This window comes from Gymnoscopelus braueri (assembly GCF_963280865.1).
Source record: "Gymnoscopelus braueri genome assembly, chromosome: 19".
Lineage (NCBI taxonomy): Eukaryota > Metazoa > Chordata > Actinopteri > Myctophiformes > Myctophidae > Gymnoscopelus > Gymnoscopelus braueri.
This window is the reverse complement of record NC_137621.1, coordinates 40,208-55,000: the sequence shown is the minus strand read 5'-3', so window position 1 is coordinate 55,000 and position 14,793 is coordinate 40,208. Positions and strand designations below refer to the sequence as shown.

The 14,793-nt window shown below is 41.1% G+C and overlaps 1 long non-coding RNA gene across 1 annotated transcript; it reads left to right on the top strand.

Moving 5' to 3' along the window:
- Positions 1-704: 704 nt before the first annotated feature.
- LOC308075048 lies at positions 705-1,259 on the top strand. The gene is made up of 2 exons (XR_013932153.1): positions 705-780; positions 825-1,259. It is a non-coding gene; the product is annotated as an uncharacterized lncRNA (long non-coding RNA).
- Positions 1,260-14,793: the final 13,534 nt, after the last annotated feature.

Genomic DNA, 14,793 nt, shown 5'->3' with positions numbered 1-14,793 from the left:
TATATACAGTATGTATTATGTACAGTATATATTTATCATAACATATAATATATACAGTGTGTATTATGTACAGTATATATTTATCATATTATATACAGTATATATTTATCATATTATATACAGTATATATTTATCATTTTATATACAGTATATATTTATCATATTATGTACAGTATATATTTATCATATTATATACAGTATATATTTATCATAATATATACAGTATATAGTTATCATAATATATACAGTATATATTTATCATATTATATACAGTATATAGTTATCATGATATATACAGTATATATTTATCATATTATGTACAGTATATATTTATCATAACATATACAGTATATATTTATCATAATATATATACAGTATGTATTATATACAGGATCATAAGAAGGGATATCGTTCATAAATAAACCTCGACACAAAGAGGAGGGTCTTATCAGTCTGAAGGGGTTTATTTCTAAACCATGACCGCTTCGCCATCGATTTTCCGGCTTATTACACGGCTACTTAATAAAGAAATGAATACACTGACTCAAAAGTAACAAGGAAGGTTCCATTAATTTATGCGTCCGGTGCAACGTGTCGCCTCTGAAAACAACAGGAAGTGTTGATCAAATAGAGAACATTTTACTGGTTATTGCATCGTCTGTTTCTCACTTTTAAATGATTTCAAAAACATTGTTGAGAGAAACGTTTGGCTGTAAACCACATGGTTTGTTTGTTTATGGTTGCCTTGTTGGGTTCCCATGTTGGGTTGCAGCACAGCAGGTGCTCTCAGTCTTTGATTAGACAGATTGTTATTAACCAATCAGGTGTTCTGAGTCTTTGATTAGACAGAGGTCTGTCATTGAGGTCAAAGGTCATTATCCAGAAATAACCAGTGATGGACCAATCAGAATCAAGCCGTGTAATAATGTATATTATGATAAATACATGCTAATGAGATGCTAATGACTCCATATCACTGTTGTTACCACTGTGTGTTTTAGAGCATTTATATATTTGTAATATTGATGAATAGATTTAAATGAAGTCCAGAATGCACCAATAGGATCTCTGGCTCCGCCTCACCCAGAACCCACCCTTCCCCGCTATTGGTCCAGAGCCGAGGGGAGGCGGAGCCAAGTGGAAGTAGCTGTGTTTGAATGTAAAGTTGTTTATTAAAATCACTTCCTGTTTATCTGACATCACTTCCTCCTTTTTCTATGAATATTCACATGAAATAAATCAATAGATGATTGATTGAACATGATGCATTGTGGGTCATTTTTCATGTTTATTTGGCTGTTCTGTAACTTCTGTTAAAATTATTATTGTATATAATACTTTGTATAGAATATATCATATAATACTTTATAATACACTGATTTGTATTCATGTTTTACAATATGCTAAGGTTTAATTATTACTTTTAAATCTAAGGTTTAAACATATTATATTATAATATAATAATTAGGATTTTACAATATGAGCCCAAATGTTAAGAATGTGATCAGGTGCGCCTCCTAGCTTAGATGTGTGGTACTGTGCAGTAATCACAGGAGGAGGTTTATTTTTTGTCTCCACCAGGCCGAAAGGCTCCGGCACCGTTGGCTTGATGGCAGAGAAACTGTGCACACACACACACACACACACACACACACACACACACACACACACACACACACACACACACACACACACACACACACACACACACACACACACTCTCTCCCTGGATGGCAGAGCAACACATTTTTTGACAGTACTCCTACCGATTTTGTCCAAACATCACACTAATCGGTACACAGTATCTCTATAGTCATTACCCAAACCTGTATTTTTCTGATTTTTCATATTCCATCCTGATTGGCTAAGATTGGCTTCCAAAGTTTGCAGGATCGGTGGCCATTTTCTCATAAAAAGATAATGATGAGAGTGCAGTGGCGCCGGCGCCTGTTTAATTAAAGGACACTGTGTCCCCCCACTATTCAGTCCAGCCAAATTTTTTATTTATTTTTTATTTTTTAAATAAATAATAAAATCAGTCCAGTCCCCCGCACCTCGCGACCACCACGAGTGCGAGGTGAACCGATTTTACCGAAATATTATACCCCCCAAAAATCAACAAACCCACCCGAAATAACCCGAAATTTTGCGCACGCGCGCGCGTGCATGTGTCCCTGATGTGTGTCCCCACGTCATATTCCGTTCCGGCGCCCCTGTGAGAGGGCAATACACCTCCTAACCGATAGGGTCGCGTAGTTGAAAGCTTATAGAGACAATTTGGACAAAATGGCCACGATCGGATTAAAATGCTTTTTATTGAACAATACGGAATATACGTGTACTTAGACCCACCCGATTCAACTTGTTACATCCAGGGCCGTGGGGTCAGCAATTTATATTTGATAATCTGAACCTTTATGAAGACGTACGGGTTGTAGATGGAGAAAGTGCCAAAACCAGGTTGAACCATGTCAACACCATTTGATGCTTCTGTTATATGCCAGGCCTGTTCCTTTTAGGGGGTGGGGCCTGGGAGTGAAGGGTTACCTAACCCTAACCCTGTTATTTAGTAACGACTTCCACCTGTATTGATTCATTTTGTCCACATGAGGGCGACAAGACCGTCGAATCCAAAGAGATGAACGGAGTCAGATGTTAAAGTGTTGTAAACATGAGCACATTGTTATATTTATCACTGTATTAGTTTAATGTTTTAGTTACATTTATCACTGTATTAGTTGATGATTTACATCAATTGTGTGTTTTCACCTCATGATGTATGTTTGTTAGTTAGTTAGTTAGATAATTAGTTAGTTAGTTAGTTAGATAATTAGTTAGTTAGTCAGATAATTAGTTAGGTAGTTAGTTAGTTAGTTAGTTAGATAGTTAGTTAGATAGTTAGATAGTTAGTTAGTTAGTTAGTTAGTTAGTTAGATAGATAGATAGTTAGTTAGTTAGTTAGTTAGATAGTTAGATAGTTAGTTAGATAGTTAGATAGTTAATTAGTTAGATAGTTAGATAGTTAGTTAGATAGTTAGATAGTTAGATAGTTAAATAGTTAAATAGTTAGATAGTTAGTTAGTTAGATAGTTAGTGTCGTATCTGAGCCCGTTTGAAAGACGGAAGAAGAGATGTACTCTTGGTGGAAATAATCACAAGCTTTCGAGTCCGGAGGAGTCATTTTCAACAATCTCTTTATTGTCAAAAAGGCGAACAAATACAATGGTCAATGTTGTACTGCACATCTTTGTTCATAGGACCTGCTTTGTCCTGTTGAACGTGACAACTGTGTGTAGCCGAAAAACACAGAGTCCTGTTTGCTTCCATGCAAGTCATTATATACAGACAGTTTAGTATTAATAAACTACCTGCTGTCTGTGACCATCATATTTCACAAATAGGCTCCTTGTCTAAACAATGCTTGACCCGCCTCCTCCTCTCAGGGCACTGATTTAACGTCTGCCTCCTTTTACTTTTACCACATGAAATCTTTCTTTATCCCTATCCATGAAACCGTACTTTCCCATATGTTCACATTATGACATTATTATACAACATTTTATTAGCTTCGAAATAAGTCTAAACAGTAATATATCCGACGTTGTATGAATGACCTTTATAGTTAAAGTTATTTAAAAGAGAGGCGCTCTTCTCCTGGGTTCCCCCGCTGTCGGAGCTCAGCCCCTCCTTCCTAGAGAGAGCGTCAAAATCCCTTTAATAATGATGCTTATATTTATCTGTAAATTTAGAAAAGCCTAGTAAACACTGTATATTAAACCCTGTTTGTCTTAACTCATCTCGGCTGGCTTGACTGAAAAGGGCAACTGTCTTAGTGTCCAACAGGCACTGTTGCCTAATCCTAGAATACACTTTGTGAGAACCAAGCGATCGGGGGTGTGGTATTTTGGATTCACACCATATTTGGAAGTGTTATCTTGACCAATTCACTGCAGCTGGCAGTCACCACTAGAATCTTCCCAAATAGTTTAGTGACGTTTTGGTCTCCTCTTGTTATTAGACACTTTAACGGTTTGTGTTTATAATATATTAATATCATAATAATTTCATATTCATCAGTCTCGAATACTGATACACCACATTAGATAGTTAGTTAGTTAGTTAGTTAAGCTGTCCCTTGGCCTTAAGTTTAGGGGGCGAGATTCATAGTGACTATACATAAAAAGCTGTCTGGCGGAGGGAAGGCACAGTGTATTGGAGGTAAGGCAGAGCCTTACTGTGTCTACAGTGTATTGGAGGTAAGGCAGGGCCTTACTGTGCCTACAGTGTATTGGAGGTAAGGCAGGGCCTTACTGTGCCTACAGTGTATTGGAGGTAAGGCAGGGCCTTACTGTGCCTACAGAGGGAAGGCACAGTGTATTGGAGGGAAGGCAGGGCCTTACTGTGCCTACAGAGGGAAGGCACAGTGTATTGGAGGGAAGGCAGGGCCTTACTGTGCCTACAGTGTATTGGAGGGAAGGCAGGGCCTTACTGTGTCTACAGTGTATTGGAGGTAAGGCAGGGCCTTACTGTGTCTACAGTGTATTGGAGGTAAGGCAGGGCCTTACTGTGCCTACAGTGTATTGGAGGTAAGGCAGGGCCTTACTGTGCCTACAGTGTATTGGAGGTAAGGCAGGGCCTTACTGTGTCTACAGTGTATTGGAGGTAAGGCAGGGCCTTACTGTGCCTACAGAGGGAAGGCACAGTGTATTGGAGGTAAGGCAGGGCCTTACTGTGCCTACAGTGTATTGGAGGGAAGGCAGGGCCTTACTGTGTCTACAGTGTATTGGAGGGAAGGCAGGGCCTTACTGTGCCTACAGTGCGTCCGCCACTGCAGAGAAGACTATTGTCTCTGTAGGCTCTATGTTGTTTACAATGACTAGGGCTCAATTACTATAGTTATTGTCAATGTGCAGTTTCATTTTTCTAGGTTTGATGTGACTTAAAGCTGCACTATGTAACTTTCTTCTACGCCGGATTTGAACCTGGTTTCCTGAAAGCTTTACCATTGAACTAATAGAGCCTGCCTGCTTGCTCAGAAGATAAATTGAATCTTGACCATTGGGCCACAATTTGAGGTGAGACATGACCTTTGACACACAATCTAAATGTCTCTCTCTCCCTCTCCCCCCTCTCTCTGTCTCTCCATATCTCTCTCCTTTTTCTCTCTCTGTCTCTCCCTCCATCTCTCTGTCTGTCTGTCTGTCTGTCTGTCTCTCTCGCTCTCTCTCTCTCCCCCTCCTCTCTCTCTCCCCCCCCCCCCCCCCCCCTCTCTCTCTCTCTCTGAGCGCATCCGTGAGCGTGTGGAGCGAGTGGTAAAAGAGTCTAAGAGAGTTTTCTATCTTTGTTTGTTTCTTTTTTTGGTTGTTTATTTATGTGATTTTTGTTTTGTTATTAACTGGTGTTTTTTCACAGTTAAGAGTAGTAGGGCTCACAACCAGCAGGGCATTATGCCTGTGGTTGGTGTTATGTTGTATGTATGGTTGGCATTATGCCCACCCTGGCCATGAAGATTTAGAGAGGCTGACACTCCGACATGCTATCAAAGTCATGGTCAATGTCGGCGTATCGGTGGAGGAGGTTAGCTTAGCTGTTGGAGAGGTTGTAGGATGTGAAAGTGTGAAATCCGCCTCTCTCATGAACGGCGGTGTTGTTATATTCGTGGACGATGTAGCTAAAGTGGTGGAAGTTGTTGAGAATGGGATTGTTGTCCACGATACATTCACACCTGTTCTTCCTCTGGTGAATCCAGCTAAAAAGATCATAATTTCAAACGCTCCTCCTTTCATTAAAAATTAGGATCTGGCCAAGGAATTGTGACGCTATGGGAAGTTGGTGACCCCAATTAAAATGGTTTTATTGGGTTGTAAATCACCACAGTTAAAACATGTTGTGAGTCACAGGAGGCAGGCTCATATGATCTTGAAAGAAAACAATGATTTGAAATTTAGTTTCTAAGTCGATGGTTTTAACTACACAGTGTTTGCAACCTCTGATAATATGAAATGCTTTGATGTGGAGTTGAAGGGCATTTAATTCGCTCTTGTCCTACTCCTAAAGGAGCCGGCTCTGGTGCGTCACCGCCGGCTGCTGAGAGCAGTGGAGAGGCTGTCGCCGGCACGTCTGGCACAAAGAGCGCACAGGACGCTCCGCAGGCTGAGCCAGGTTCACAGAACACACCACAGTTTGGGTCAGACTTGCAGAACGCACCGCAGTCTGAGTCAGACTCACAGAATGCAGCGCAGTCTGATTCAATTTGGCTCGGTGCGCAGACAGCAGACACAGTACCTGAAACGGAGACAGTTGTGCAGGACGATCAGAGTGTGCAAAGTGGTCAAGCTGAGAATGAAAATAAAATTGATCAAAAAATTTATGCAAAAGCTCAGACCAGTGAGAAATCACAGAAAAATTACAAACAGACAAACAAAAATGGGGGAAAAGAAAAAAAAATTCAGGAACAAAAGCCGTCCAAAATATGGTTTGTGACCCAGTTTCTTCAGTTTTTGAAAAAAAGTTAATTTTCTATCTAATAAGCCCAACAAAAGGAAATTAAATGATAAGGAACAGAGTGGAGGTAAGGCTAAGAGCAAGAAAGCACTGGATAATGTGTCAGATGATATGTCAGAGCTTGAAGAGGATTGTGAATTGACACCGTCACAAGAGGCTGAAATGGTGTTCTATCCTCTTGAGAAAATTAAAAAAAATCTGTCAGACACTAAAGGGCTTAGGGGAGTTAAAATTGAAGAAAGTTTTTGTCAGGTCTGTAACACTGCTTATGAAGGAGAAAGGGTATTTTACTGGCCCAGAAGTCCATAGGCTTAGGAAAATGGTGACAGAAGTTAGAGCTACTTTTATAGATGATTATGAATAAGACAGGTGTGTTTTTCCACACATTGGGTATGTGTGTGTTTCTTGTACTGTCAATTTTTCTCTTTTTGATGGGGGACTTTAAAATAGGTTCTTTAAACATTAATGGAGCAAGAAGTGACGTGAAAAGAGCTTCTCTCTTTAAACTGATAGTTAAAAAAACGTTGTTTTTTTTATTCAAGAAACACAGTAACATTGAAAATGAAAATGATTGGAAAAAATTATTGATTGATTGATTGATTGATAGTTTATTTAGTAAGACATGAGAATAGTACATGACAGTACATAACAGTACGGAACAGTATGGAAGTACAAATTCACAATACAAGGTCTACTAAACTGGAACTCTCATTAAGCACTAAGCTTGTTTAAGATGAGAACCCCATGCACACAAATCATGATGTCATATAAGATAAATATATATAATATATATATAAATAAGAAAAAAAAAAATATATATATACAAAAGAGAAAAATGAAGGAGGGGGGGGGGTAGGTTAAGACTTAGACAGGGGCCATTTTCGAATTGCAGCCTCCTGAAGGTGTATCTTTAGGGCAGTTTTGAAAGTGAGTAGGGTTTTACACTCCTTTACTCCTTTTGGTAGGGCATTCCACATTTTTGATGAATAGCATGAGAACGAGTTCATTCCCTTAGTTGAGCCAAATCTGGGTTGAACATGATTTGTGGAGCTGCCTCTGGTGTTATGATTATGGACTTCATTAACATTTTGGAAGTATTTTGACAAATACAGGGGGATCCCAATGTTGTTGTGTATCTTGAAGACCAGGCCCATAGCAAGTTGCTGTACTCTGTCCTCAACCCTAAGCCATCCAATCCTAGCAAAATGAGCAGGGGTTAGATGGGTTTTGTGATTTGAAGAAGTAGCCTTACAAGTTTGTTTTGGGATGTTTGGAGCCTTGTTTTTAAGGCCTTGGAGGTGTTGTGATACCATGAAGTGCATGCATAATCATAATGACCTTGTATGAGGGCCCCTGCAAGAATCTTCAGAGTATTCTTACTGACGAGACGATCAATCCTCCACAAATAGCGTGTTGTTTGGTTGACCTTTTTGATCACTTTTTCTGCGTTTTTGTTACCGGAGAGGTTTGCCTCCAAGATGGAACCCACGTAGGTAATTTCCTCGTTTCTTGTGATAACATATCATCACCCACTTTGATCGTGAAACTCTCAGCCTTGCTAAGGTTAGGACTGGACCCAAAGAGGATGGATTCAGTTTTACCCAGCTGTAATGAAAGTTTGTTGTCGGAGAGCCAGATGCAGATCTTGTTGAGTTCAGTGCTGAGAGTTTTCTCAACCTGCAGCCTGTCTCTGTCAGAGACCAGCAGAGCCGAGTCATCTGCGAACAGGAACAGTTTGCAGTCGCAAGCTGAAGACATATCATTCACATATATCAGGAACAGTAAAGGTCCTAGTATACTTCCTTGAGGAACACCACAAGTCACTGGGAGGGGAGGGGACTGGGTGCCGTTTACTTCCACCACTTGCTCCCTCCCTTCCAGGTAGGATCTCATCCAGTTCACTGATGTATCATCAAAACCTATTGCTTTGAGCTTATTGATCATAATTGGGTGATTAACGGTGTCTGTATTCTCTTCTGGAGCTCTGTTGTCAGGGTCCAAGTTTCACAAGCGTATAGAAAGATTGAGATGACAAGTGAGCGCATTAGTCTCATTTTTGATGCCAGACTGATGTTTTTGTCTTTCCATATGGGCTTGAGTTTTGCCAGGGCAGCAGTTGTTTGAGCAATTCTGGCAAGGACTTCCCGTTTGGATCCCTCATCTGACACGATTGCTCCGAGGTATTTGAAGCTAGACACTGTGTCCAGTGCCTGTCCATTGACTTTGATGTCTGAGCGGATGCCATTGTTGTTGTTTGTCATCATTTTAGTTTTATCTGCATGGATTTCCATTCCATTCCAGGCTCGGGAGGTGGTATCAAGCCTTTCAACTAGGCTGGCCAGTTCTTCTTCTCCTCCAGCTAGCCCATCAATGTCATCCGCAAAACGGAGGTTGGTGATTGGTCTGCCTCCTATGCTGACAGTTCCTTCATGGTCTGCCAGGGCATCCGTCATGATACGCTCCAGAAATACATTAAAGAGAATGGGAGAGAGAAGGCATCCTTGGCGCACTCCAATTGTTGTCCTGAACCAGTCTCCGATAGCTCCGTTGTAGAGAACTGCGCTGGTAGCTTTGTTATACAGATGTTGAATGACTGTGACAAGGTTAGGGTTGATGTTATATTTCCTCATGGTCGCCCACAGCGCAGCATGCCATACCCGGTCAAAGGCTTTCTTGAAGTCTATGAACACGTGGTAAAGGTGTTGTTGATGCTGCAGGTATCTCTCACAAATGATTCTCAAGTTGAATATCTGTTCTAGGGGTGGGACGATATGGGTACCTCACGATACGATATATATCACGATATTAGGCCCACGATAACAATATATATCACGATATTCGACGATGTTCGATATATTGCGATATCACGATATTCGATATATATTGCAAGAAATTTCACCAACGATATATCACGATATCTGAAAATATCGATATATTGCGATATCACGATATATTGCATGAAAATTCACCAACGATATATCACGATAGTCCTTGTATTCAATTCATAAACACATAAAATAGCACCAAACAGTTCAAAATCATCATTACACAAATACAGAGTAGGAAAAACAACGTATCACAAACTAAATATATATATATATTTTTTTAATATCGATATTTTTCGGCAGCATATCGATTATTTATCGCGGGAGAAAGTATCGCGATATATCGATATATCGATACATCGTCCCACCCCTAATCTGTTCTGTGGTGCTCCGCCCTGCCCTAAATCCAGCCTGTTCTTCAGCTATGATCAGTTCAGCTTGAGGTTTTAACCTATTTAGTATTATTTTCAGTAGGACTTTGCTGGGATGGCTAATAAGACTGATGGTGCGGTAGTTTTGGCACAGTTGGAGATTGCCTTTCTTCGGAAGTGTGATGATGAGTGACTGGGTCCATGATGTAGGCCACTCACCACTCTGCCAGATTTTGTTGCACAGGATGGTGAGGGTGTCGATCATGGCTTCTCCCCCCGCTTGCACGAGCTCTGCTGGGATGTTGTCCACTCCGGCTGATTTTCCTTTTTTCAGTGCTCGGACTGCTGTCACAACTTCTTCACGGAGGATGGGGAGCTTATCTTCCTCCTCCGTGGATTGCGGACATGTCAGGACTGTTGGATCCCCACTTGCCGTGTGGTTGTAGAGCTCAGAGCAGTATTCTGTCCACCTCTCTAGGATCATCTGTTCTTCCGTTAGGCATTCACCGGTCTTGCTCTGGATTGCAGAGACTCTGGTCTGTTTTGCTCTGGTTAGCTCCTTAACAGTTTGATATGCCTTCTTGGTGTTGTTGTTGGCATTCAGGCTGTTCTCTATTTCTTGGCACTTTCCCTCAATCCATTTCTGTTTCGCTGACTGCATGCCTTTCTTTATGCTCTTATTGATTTCTCTGTAAGCAACAGATCCTTCAGGTGAGTTCTTACTCTTCTTCAGGGCTCTCCGCTTGTCACATAAGTCTAGCAGTTCGTTTGTGACCCAAGGTTTTTTCTTTGGGCGGAGTTTGCCAAGGATCTCAGTGGCTGTTTCGGTTAAGACTGTGTTCACCGTGGTGGTCATGCTATTGACATCAATTTCTTCTGCACCTAGGACGAGCAGTGGTGCAAACCTCCCTCCTATCATTGCCTTGAAGACTTCTGCCACCTCAGGATCTCGCAGTTTGTCCAGATCTAACTTCATTCTAGTGCACTTGGAGCTTTTGATCTTCTTCAAGCGTAGGCAAAAAGACATCAGGACGAGGTTGTGGTCGCTCCCAATGTCTGCTTTTGGAAAGCTGCCTGCCGGTATTAACGCTTGAGCGAAAGCGCTTCTTGACCAAGATGTAATCGATCTGATTGTGGTACTCTCCACCGGGGCTCTGCCAGGTCCATCGTCTAGAGGCCTTATGGCGGCCAAGTGTGTTCACCAGCAACAGGTTGTTGTACCTGGCAAACTCCAATAGCCTTAGGCCTCTGTCGTTGGTCTCTCTGTTGCTGTATGGACCACATGTGTCTTTCCAGTTGGTGTAAGCGTCCTCTCCAACCTTCGCATTCCAGTCTCCTTGTACAATAATGATGTCCTTCTTTGGAGTTTGATCTAGGACTGTTTGTACTTGATCGTAAAAATCTTCCACCTCACTGTCCTCATACGTGGATGTTGGGGCATAGGCCTGAATGATGGTGATGTTAAATGGGGTTGCTCTCATTCGAATGGTGATGAGTCTACTTGAGACTGGCCGGCAGCCCATGACAGTGTCCGTAATGTCTTTGTGAACAAGGAAACCAACACCATGCTGGTGTTGGTTTCCAACTGACATGTAACAAACAGTCAGTGCAAACTCTTGACTTTAAGACTGAGTTTTGAACAAACTCATTAGTGCAAACACCTGAAATACATAATATGACATTCAGGTTTATATAAGTAAACATTTGACATATTGACTTTCTCTCTTTTTTAACCAACTCAGTCGTAGTGCAAACTCTTGAAAAATGAAATTCAGGTTTATAAAAATAAACATCAGAATTGAGAAATCTCAGTGCAAACTGGTTGAAATACTCTTTTGAGGTATAAACTTATTGAAATAAACAAATACTCACACTTGTGCAATACCCTTGGCATTCCAAGGGATCAATGGAACATTTGAGAACACCATAGAATACAGACATAGAACACAGAAAAGGTCTGTAGCACAACTGTCTAGTGTCATTTAACAACTAGTAACAGGAACAGGAAAAAAAAAAAAAAAAAAAGAATTCAGAGGGAAGTCAACAATGGCAACAACCTGCAAATGATCACTGCAGAGGACATCAGGACACACCATCATAAATATGCAGGACCATAAGGCCAGTGGACACAGCCACTTACAGGCGGCACCATTTAAAACACTTAAAAGTAATGCAAATTTAAGCAATCAATTTGTATCTTGGATTAATATAGAGTAGTTGGTTTCCACTGTAAGATGACAGCAAATCTAGTGGTCTGATGTCAGCTACATCCTTTATATAGATCATTTCATACTCAGAATTCCGCTCCACCACATAAGAATACAGATGATCATCAAAGTATTTCACAGATAAAATTTGAATAAAAATTAACACCTCTTCCTTTTCACAATTTGGAAACATGTGTATAATCTCCCCAAAGAGACGCTCTCCTCTCAGGTCACGGTTCAAAGCAAGAACACAACCAGTTATGTATGTCTGACCAAGCACACAGACAGAGTGAGCCACATGAATTGTGCTGCAAATGCCAATATCATAGCCAAGTGCTTTAAAATGTTCAATGAGCTGATCACTTTTTTCCAGAGATCTAACAATGAGTGGAAATGAGTTTGGGACAGTAATTTGGTTTGTGAGGGGGTCACTAAATTTCCAATGAAACATACTTTGAACTTGACATTCATAAGCCAGAGTCTTAGAGATATTGATGAAATTACACACAACATGAGCATGCCTTTTCAGCGGAGCATGCTTACCCTCAAATCTCATACACCACAACTTCAAAAGTGGACCAAATTTTATCATCATGCACCAATAGTGTGTCATAATATGATGTTTTGGTGTGAGCGGCCTGTCTGGATTTGATGCAGAGTACATTTTGGCAACAAATGAAGCTGCACTTTCACGGTGGTCTAACAAACGATGATCATCCATTGGAGTGTCCATTTCACAGTCCAGATTACTTTCTGCAATGTCCTGGTTAGAGGATGTTTCTGCGTCATCTTGATTATCATCTTGATCATTACGGACATGGACCACGTGTTCAGCGTGTTCTGGGTTTGCAGCAAGAGAGTGGGCTCTATTTTGATTGATTGATTGAAATTTGTATTAGGCAAAAGAATGTAAAACAACACAGTTACATTAATAATGCTTTTGTCTAAAAGGTCCGGCCAAAAAAGTCCTTGCGGACTTGTTTCCGTTGAGGTCCTTGAGTTAATTTCATAGACATATATAGTAGCAACCAAACAGTTCAAAAATCAACATGAAAATACAGATAATACAGAAAAAAATCACACCCTGTGTGAAGTGGGCGGTGTCTTGCTAGCTAATCACAATACTGAATGGAGTCAACCAATCATGTACAAAAGATAAATACATTTATTGAAACACTCTTTATGATGGACGAAACCATAACTTGAAAAAAACCAATATTTGGTTTTTTTCAAGTTATGGTTGCTTATATAGGGCTATGCACATGTGTCATGTGACACTGGCCAATCACAGTCCTGAATAGATTGTGATTGGCCAATCACAGCGCAGGATAATTCTACTAATTTCCTGGGCCCAGATCACAGCGCAGGAAAATGTACATTTTTCCAAATCTCACTTATAGGGGCGGTTTCACCGCCCAAAAATATAACTATGTACAAAAAAAAGCATTTAAAAAATATATGTACAAAAAAGGGGGGGGGGGGGCATGGAAAAATAAAAAATATATACAAAAAAATCATGAGGAAATACAAAATATGTACAAAAAAGAGGAGGGGGGGGGGGTCGTCTGTCTACAGGGAAACTGGTACTAGCTCCTCTTTCGGCCTCCAGAAAGATGGGTTTTTAGGGCTGTTTTGAATGAGCCCAGCGAACTGCATTTTTTGAGGGATGGGGTTAGACTATTCCATTCCTTGGTGGCTGTGCTATAGAAGGAGAATTTGCCCATGTTTGTTTTATGGGTGGGTGGTACCAGATTGTTGTTTACGCTCCCTCTAGTTTCGTGGCCGTGGGTGTCACTAACTTTTTCGAGGTATTTATACAGATATGCGGGTATAGGGGGCATATCGGGCAAATCTGCATTTACAATTTTGAAGACCAGACCCATTTTTAGTTGTTTAACCCTGTCTTCCACCCTGAGCCAGCCTAGGCTGGCAAAGTGAGTGGGAGAGAGGTGGGTCATGGGCCCCAGTCCGAGAAGTAGTCGGATCAGTTTGTTTTGGGAGGTTTGAAGCTTAGTCTTCAGTGACACTGAGGTGTAGGAGTACCAAGAGGAGCTAGCATAGTCAAAAAGAGGCTGAATCAGGGCCCCTGAGAGGGTCCTGAGGGCCTGAGGGTTGACAAAAGAGGAAACTCTGCCCATAAATCTGGTTCTCTGGTTTACTCCTTTGACCACCTTTGCTGCCATGCTTTCACCTGTCAGGTATTTGTCAAGAATACATCCCAAATAGGTAATCTCTTCTTTGCTAGTGATGATTGTGTCATCGACTTTGACCTTGAAGTCAACTACCTTCATTTTACTGAGGGAATGTTTGGTCCCAAATAGGATGGATTCAGTTTTCCCAAGGTGTAGAGACAGTTTGTTATCAGTAAGCCAGGTACGGATTTTTGAGAGTTCAGAGCTGAGAGCTTCCTCAACTTGCAACTTGTCCTCACCCGATATCAGGAGTGCCGAGTCATCAGCGAACAGGAACAGTTTGCAGTTACAGGCAGCATTCATGTCGTTAATGTATAGAAGGAACAGTAACGGCCCTAGAATGCTGCCTTGAGGAATCCCGCAGCTCACCGGGAGGGATGAGGACATGGTTCCGTTGATGTCAACCACTTGTTCTCTACCCTCCAAGTAAGATCTCATCCAATTTAGTGATGTGCAATCAAAACCAATCGCCCTCAGCTTATCAAGTAGAATTGCGTGGTTTACAGTGTCAAACGCCTTTTGGAGGTCCAGCATGACCATGCCACAGTATTTGCCTGAGTCTACCTCACGTTTGATGTAGTCGGTCAAATATAGTAGGCATGTGTCAGTGGAGTGGGATGTTCTGAAGCCTGATTGGAATTCAAACAACAGTTTACGCTCGCTGAGGTAGCTGTTGATTTGTTCTTGGATTGAT